This window comes from Haemaphysalis longicornis, unplaced genomic scaffold, assembly GCF_048455015.1.
Source record: "Haemaphysalis longicornis isolate Haplotype H1 unplaced genomic scaffold, Haemaphysalis longicornis Haplotype H1 scaffold_5, whole genome shotgun sequence".
Taxonomy (NCBI): domain Eukaryota; kingdom Metazoa; phylum Arthropoda; class Arachnida; order Ixodida; family Ixodidae; genus Haemaphysalis; species Haemaphysalis longicornis.
The window spans coordinates 100,451,811-100,459,972 of NW_027526385.1; the positions used below are offsets into that span (position 1 = coordinate 100,451,811).

The 8,162-nt window shown below is 49.0% G+C and overlaps 1 pseudogene; it reads left to right on the forward strand.

Moving 5' to 3' along the window:
- Positions 1–3,592: 3,592 nt before the first annotated feature.
- LOC144139837 (cullin-1 pseudogene) lies at positions 3,593–5,929 on the forward strand (annotated as a pseudogene).
- Positions 5,930–8,162: the final 2,233 nt, after the last annotated feature.

Consider the following 8,162-nt stretch of genomic DNA (forward strand, 5'->3'; position numbering starts at 1 on the left):
TTCTCGATATCTCAGTAATCGCCGTACCGCCCTTCTGCCATATTGTCAGCTGTAAAATGCCTGAGATAAGCCTCCCAGTGCGGCTTTGAATCGTACAAATCACTATCCGAGGCCTACGCAGTGGATGACGCCCTCCGCGTCACCGTTGACGCTCAAATGCCATGCGCTTTTCCTTCATATTCGGAGCTTCCTTCACTCATGCCTGTATCGTAAAAAACGTGTTCGCACCAGGCCAAGCGTGTGCTGATTCAGGCCTTCACTGTCGTCATAGGCTGGAACCGGAGCGTCATGAATAGTCCCTTCTTCGTCATCTTGCAACCACAAAACGGTAAACACACTGAAAATCTCGTGAGAACCAGCATCAAAAGTAAACTTAGCGCGAAGAAACACCAGGAAGAGCCAGTCCGAGTGAGGCAGACGATGAATGCGAGGATCCCTAAGCTGACTTCACGGAGGCGCGCATCGCAGCGCCGCCCGCGGTCGCGCACACAGCCAATAAACACGTACCAGCTACATGGCCATAAGGCGCAAGTGGGATACAGAATTTGGGGATTGGCACGTGCATTGAAGTACACATTTAGTTGTTTTGAGTACGGACCAAAACAGTGCTACCCGACTGTTTTTCTTGCGCGGCTCACGCCATTCCGGTCAAATTGAATTTTTTTTTGTATTCCCGCTCGTGTCTATCCTTACCATTGATACTAAACATTTCATTCCGATCTCCTGTGTTCGTCGTATCGAATTATATTCGCTCATTAAGCAAACCCTTCTTGGCAAATCCCCCTTAGTGGCTGTAAGGCTGGTGTCTTTTGCCGTACCAGCGGGGAGAATGGCTAGCTGAAAGCCGGCCGCTCGCAGGCGCCACTCGTACGCGGCGAAATTCTCCACTCCCCTCCCCCCCTCCTAGTTCGCCTACCGGACTTCACTCCAATGTTCCATGCTCAGTTGATGGCCATAGACCTAGCACTGAAGAACGTACCTCCTCAGATATTAAATGCCGTTATTTTGTCCGATTCATAGGCTGTTTGCACCGCCTTGATATCCCCCCAAAATTCTGCTCTTCGCACATTTGGTTTTTTGGTTCCTTGCCGCTTAAAGGAGCCATTAAGACAAAATACAAGTTGGGTTTATAAGAAAGACTGTTTACTCCCTATAACAATGATACCAATATCATCGCAATCTTCGAACAAATAACGGAGATATTAAAGCAAACGTGTGAAGCCGTCGCGACCCCCAAGCCAATTTCCCGCAACTTCTATGACGTCACGGAACCTTGTTTGTGCGATTGGCGGCGGCCTAACTGACCTGTCGTGATGACACATCACTGAACGTCTGTAATGGGGCCTCTAGTTCCATTTAACAGCGTCACTTGAACGCTAACGTGCAGTTAACGCACTGAAAATTATGTTTTATTGTTGGCCCATATGACGTCATTCTTGCTCATAACACGTCACTGTGGCGCAAAATTTTAAAGTTTTTAAATACTTCTTGCTTTTTTTTTCGTTAACGAAACATCTTTTGTGGCTATAATCGAGCTGAGTGAGATACTGAATCCTAGTTCTTTCAAATTAAACGAAGTTGTATTTTCTCTTCATGGCTCCTTTAAAGAGAAATCCGCCTGATATGGGTCCATGGTCATAAGAGATTATGGCTGAATGAAGAAGCAGATTCTTTAGCGCGGTCACCGCTGTACGGCCATCCGATCGCTGTCTGTCCATTTCCATGTATACTGGCCGGTGCACGCATACGTCGCTATCAACGTTTGGCAAGGTGGCAGGAGGGTGTCATCACCTCCTTTGATGACTATGCCCATTTGGCATATGCGTGGAACCCCCAATGTTGCGAATCCCAATGTTGCGAATCCCCGCGGTTGTGGGCGCTGTTCGCAAAAGGCAGAGGCACTCGTGGCGCGTACGCCATCCCAGCCTTTTGCTGGCCGTGAAAAACATGCCCCGGCAACATGTTGTCTTTCACCGTCTACCACTCCGTCTGGTAAAGGAGAAAACTCTAGGTAAAGTGTCTGGCCAGTGTTTAGTCTTGTCTTTGGTTTATATGAAAGGTCCAACTGAAAAATCAATGCGACAGCGTTGCACGCAAAGGGCATGAAGTGTTGAATCCGCGTGCAAATAGTGTCACCAGCCTGGGCTGTAGTTTTTGAAACGAGCAGTGAGTGTCTGTGTAATCCGCACTTAATGTATAGGGCGTAAGTGCGTAACAGTCGACCGCTAAGGTTGCGTATTTAGGGTGTAACTGAGTCAGCCGATCGCCGATGCAGCCAGGTTCTTCAACCCATTTTCATCAACACAGCAGCGCCCATCATCAACGTCACCTAGGCTGCATCATCATCATCATCATCGAGCGCGGGTGCTTGCGTGAGCAGGGCGAGCCGATCAGGTGAAGGAGACGGCACCAGACATCCTGCCGCCACCGGAACCTGATTTTTAAATGCAGAGCATTTCAGTAACTCACGATGTCACCCGCGTTGACGTCCGTAGTCGTAGTCCGCACCCCTCTCCCCTACACTATATAAAAAAAATACTATCCGGCGCCTGGTTTCGATCCCTCGACCCTGCGGGCGGAACGCAATGTACATGGTGCTCTACCCACTGCGCCAAAAAGCCGACACAGAATGGGAGGCTACGAACGCGCCTTATATCCTTGACTCATTCAAACTACGTCAAGAAGCTGCTGATACAACGCATTCACTATCACCAACTCCCCAAACACTAAACGTTAACGCAATACACCCACCCCCTATGCGATGCATTTACTCGAGTCCCCCTCGCGGGGAGATGAGCCCAATTTTTAAGTGTGAATGCACTTCTTAAGCGACCCTGAACCTGCGTCCACCGGCGATGTCCGCATAGCATACCCACGTGGGGGATTGGCCAGGAATCTCCTCGTCTTCCTTGGCAACGGGGGGAGATGGGCGCGCGCTGCCTGGCCGCTGACATGGCACATACCCACATGGGGGATTGGCCAGGAATCGGGCGTGAGAAGGGCTAATGCACCCGCTTAAAGGAGTACTGACACGAAATTTCAAAGCTGAGATCCGCTCTAGCAATCAAGTACAACGACAACACGAATAGGTGTCTGTGAATAAATGCATCTTTCTTTCTTTGTAGTTGTGTGTGTGTGTGTGTGTGATCTCTCTTTCGCGAACATTACCGAACCGCGCAAATTCAACTCGTGCATTCGCACTTTCACATTCTTCCCCTCGGGGAAATGCGGGGAATTTTTTATTCTCTGCGCTTGGCTCGCCCTGCTCACGCAAGCACCCGCGGTAGATCATGATGATGATGGAGCGTAGGCGATGTTGATGATGGGTGCTGCTGTGGTGGTGATGAAGATGCCGCTACAGGGGTCCCATTCCTTTTCATATTGAATGTATATACAGTTTTCTTTGCTTTTCAACCACGCTGCCTTTATCTTCTAATGTCTCTGTCTCATCGCCATCAGCGCCGACTGGCGAGAGCGAAGGTTTTTTTCGCCAAAAGACGAACCCCAAAAAAGGAAGTAACTTTACTGCGGGTGTGCGCCGTTTTTCTATGGGGGGTCATCATCACCATCGTAGTCAAAAGAAGTGGACGAAATGGCGGCCGGCGGCGACCCCGTAAAAGGGGAGGCTATTGCACCACCCCAGCAAACCGAACCTGAAGATACATGGGAAAGGTTGCTCGAGGGCATCCAGCAGGTGTACCACTGCAACCCAGCGGGCATGTCCAGAGGCCGGTACATGGAGCTGTACAACTGCGTGTTCAACTACGCCTCCAGCACGTCGTGGAACTCCATAAAAGCCAACGCAACCACAGGTACGCCCCCCGACCAGTCGTTGATGTTGCAGCTCTATGGGCGCATAGAAAACTTCCTCGAGAGCTATCTGGAGAGTCTCAGTGCCGATGGAGAGTACCTAACGAACGAACCCTTCCTGCGCTTCTACATCTACTCCTGGGAAAAGTACAAGTTTTCCAGCGCGGTCCTCGACGGAATCTGCACCTTCCTCAATCGAACTTGCCCTAGAAGAATGCGCCCCCTAAAAAAGAAGCCATGTTTCGATATATACGACTTGGCCTTAAACTTGTGGAACCATGTGTTCATTTTCAAGTTTAAGGACCAGCTAATCAACTCAGTGCTGAAGCTGATCGAAAAAGCGCGAAACGGAGAGGAAATTGACGCCGCGCTCGTCAAAGTCGTTCTTACGTCGTACGTGGAAGTGAGTGTAGATAACGACGACCCATCAGACAAGAAGCCTGGACTCAAGACTTACGAAACCGTTTTTCAGAACAGCTTCCTTGAAGCCACGCCGTGCTACTACGCAAGGGTAATTACAGAATATCTGGACAGGTATAGCGCATCAGAGTACGTAAAATGGGTGGACGCTTGTCTGCGGGAGGAGAAGCGGAGGGTGCAGCTTTATATGCATGAATCTACATTGAAGCCGCTTCTAGCGATCTGCGAAAAGGTTCTCATCGCTGACCACCTAGAGGTCTTCTACGATGAATTCAAGCATCTCTTGAAATCCGACACGCAAAACAGAATTGGGCAATTGCTTAAGATTGTGTCGCACTCCAAGTGCGGACTTGAACATCTGCAGGTACTCTTTGAAGAACATGTGCAGGCTGATGGCCAAGCGAGCCTCGAGAGTATTGCCGACAAGGCGTTGCACAACCCGACGATGTACGTGTGCGCCTTGCTAGAGGTGCGCAAAAAGTACTCAGCGCTTGTTAGCTCTGAGTTCATAAATCCCTCCGGATTTATTACGTCTTTAGATAACGCATGCGGCAAGCTTGTTAACAGCAATGCTGTCACGAGTCTCGCCAACTCATCCGCCAAGTCTGCAGAGCTTCTCGCCAGATACTGCGGCGATCTACTGAACAAGACCACTAGAAACCCGCATGTTCAAGACATTGAAGATGGTCTCAATGACGCGGCGGTCCTGTTCAAGTACTTAGATGACAAGGACGTCTTCCAGAAGTTCTACGCCTGTATGCTGGCCAAGAGGCTCGTGAACCAAATGTCTGTAAGTGAAGACGCCGAGAGATGCATGATCTCCAAGTTGAAGCAAGCCGGCGGCTTGGAATACGCCTCGAATCTACAGCGTCTCTTACAGGATTTTAGCTTGAGTAAGAATTTGAACGAAGAGTTTAAAAATTTTGCCAAGCACTGCGCCGGGCCCATTGGACTGGACTTTACCGCAGTAGTTGTGAAGTCCTGTGCGTGGCCGGTCAAGGAGCAGGCTACATGCAATGTTCCTCTCATGCTGCTACCCTGCTCGCAGTTATTCCGCGCATTTTATGGGGGCAGGTACAGTTCGAGGACGCTCACCTGGCTCCACAACGTTTCTTCGGGAGAACTGGCGACGAACTGCTTCAAGAACACTCACGCGCTTCAAGCATCCATGTTCCAGATGGCCGTCCTGCTGCAGTACAACAGTGACCTGTCCTTCAATGTACGGCAGCTCCAAGAAAACACCGGTATTGCTATGGTTACCCTAATTTCGGTGTTGCAATCGCTGCTGAAGTGCCGACTGCTAGTGCACGCGGAAGAAGGAACCGAAGACAATTCGTCGCAGGCCGCTTCGCAGCTACAGCCTGAGGCGGTGTTGTTCCTGAACGAGAATTACAGCAACAAAAGGGTTCGTGTCAACATCAACGTGCCCATGAAGGCGGAGGTTAGGGTCGAGCAGAAAACTGCCGACAAGAGAGTGCGCGACGACAGAAAGCTGTGCATACAGGCCACCATAGTGCGGATTATGAAGGCACGCAAGACTCTCAAGCATAAAGATCTGGTCGCCGAGGTGCTAAGCCAGCTGTCTCCCCGGTTCAAGCCTGAAGCCCTGTTGGTGAAATCCTGCATAGACATTTTGTTAGACAAGGAGTACATTGAGAGAGCACCTGAAGATGTGGACGTTTACAGTTACGTCGCTTGAACCCCATTCAGTATGATTTGACTGTGGATTCCTATTTATAAATTGTCCTGACAAACGAAAATTAAGAAACATTAGAAATATCGAACATTCGGAAGGCTCGCAAGACGCCAAATGCGTTATTCGAAAAAAAACATGGTGTTTAAAACTCGTCGTGCGTTCCTTATTTGACGTCAATAGATTGTTTTGCATCAGAGATGATTTTCTTACATAGCTACGGCTTCTGCTGCTGCGGCACCTTTGTGTCGCCCTCCAGACAGGAATGAAGTGTACATGCTTCCACAGAGGTATTTGATAAATGCGGAATTCTGCAGTATGAAGAGAACGCTTACACTCTAATGTAGTGTACACATGTCACAAATTGATTCGTTAAGATATAAGGTACATAATGTATAACCAGTTTACACTTTTATTTAGCCTTATCATTTGAAGTACTATAGGTGACTATTTGTCGTATAGCGCCCGTGCATAAGTGTCGCCCAAACTTCCACAATATCTCACGTCTAGCAATTGCATTTCTTGGACGGAAAAGCGTTCGCAGATGTGCGGTCGTGCTGCTGACCGCTGTGCTTGTTCACCCAGCGCAAAAAAGTGCTTCCTGCTCCCTAGTTTTGCGCTGTACAGTAAACGTTTTAGTTGATTTTATTTTCTTAGTACCAATATTGACTTCGTTGACTCTTCTCCCGCCTTCAAGTGGGCTTAGATTTTCCTACTACCGTAAAGTCACCGAAGCGTCGCATGTGCCCTTGTGCAGCGCTTGTGTGAGGCGACCTTGACTCGACTTGGAGTGTACAAACAGTGTACAAACTAACAAAGTAAAGAAAGGCACGTTCTTTAATTCACAAACGTGTGGTGGCTTAGTTTCAATTGAGCGAGCCAATTGCGACGACCCGTCGGCGGCCGGCGGTCTAAACGCCGTGCCGACTGAATCGATCGGAATTCGTTGGCGAACCGTGCAGTAGCGCAGCCAATTGCCAGCTCGTCTCCTCATTACGTCACATGAAAACGCCACAAAAAATGGGCGAGGGTGCAGAGAGGAGGGCAGCATTTTCGAATTGCTTTTTCTACTAAATAAATTCGCGTAAACGCGCTCAGAGTGGTCGAAACATGGCCTATGGACTCCGGAGTACAATTTGCGCTAGTAATCCCGCAATGTTTACAAATCACTTCAGTGTCCCTTTAAATCGCGTCTTGGTCGCGAAGTAATGTTTCAGTGGAACAAAAAGGTAACATTTCGAGGTCTTGGTGGTGAGTCCTTGTGCCCACTTGAGTGTGATCAGTGGCTGTATCATTTGGCGGCCACACATTCATAGCGGAGTTTTCAGTGCTGCCGCGGTCAGCGCGCGATGCTATTTTTGGTCTGTACTTCTTGAAGCAAAGTGGTGCCAGAGTCGACTCGTAACGGGGAGATTTATGTGGATTGGACAGCACTATCTGCCCTTGTTGAGGACTCTTGTTGGTATATCTCCAAACTGTGCAGGTTAAGCAACACCGCCATGCCGGCGCGCTCAGCCACATTTGTGTCAGTCCTTTTTACGTGAACTGGTGTGGATAAACTTGAGACTCTACATGTTAGAGCCCATTTCCCCTAACTGTGCAAAGAAAAATTTTGTTGTGCCTTGATCTGTTGTGCCTTGATCCACCGAAGTCACCGTACTTCCACATGGACTGAAACTTGCCGAAGACATTGAATATGCCTCAACTTCAGTAGCAACTTTCTTCGAAGCCATTAATCCGCCCACTGATTCTTGCCCTGTGGACCCTGACAAGTTGCAATGTATGGTAGACGAATCTCTAAAAAAACGCCGCGTGTTGTTTACAGTGCTTGAGCGAAATTCAGGCGTCTTTGACTTCGACCGAGTTCGTCGTTACTCGTCAGTACCGCGGACAGGGGCCCACCATTCAATTCATACTGGGGCAGCTCGACCCATACGGTCAGGGCCTTACCGCGGTACTATCTGAGCGAAGGTCTATCAATGAACAAGTGCAAAAGTTGTTCCAGAATGGCGGAATTCGAGTCCAACTACCTCGGCAGCGCCGGTGATATTGGTGAAAAATGCCGCTTCTGCGTTGACTCTCGCTGACTCAACGAAGTTACTAAAAAGACGTCTATGCGCTTCCCCGCATAGATGATGCAATGGATTGTGTTCATTCGGCTTCATACTTCTCTTCGGTTACTTGCGATCAGACTGCAGGCAAATTCCCGTGATACCCAACCATAAACAAAAAAAAAACA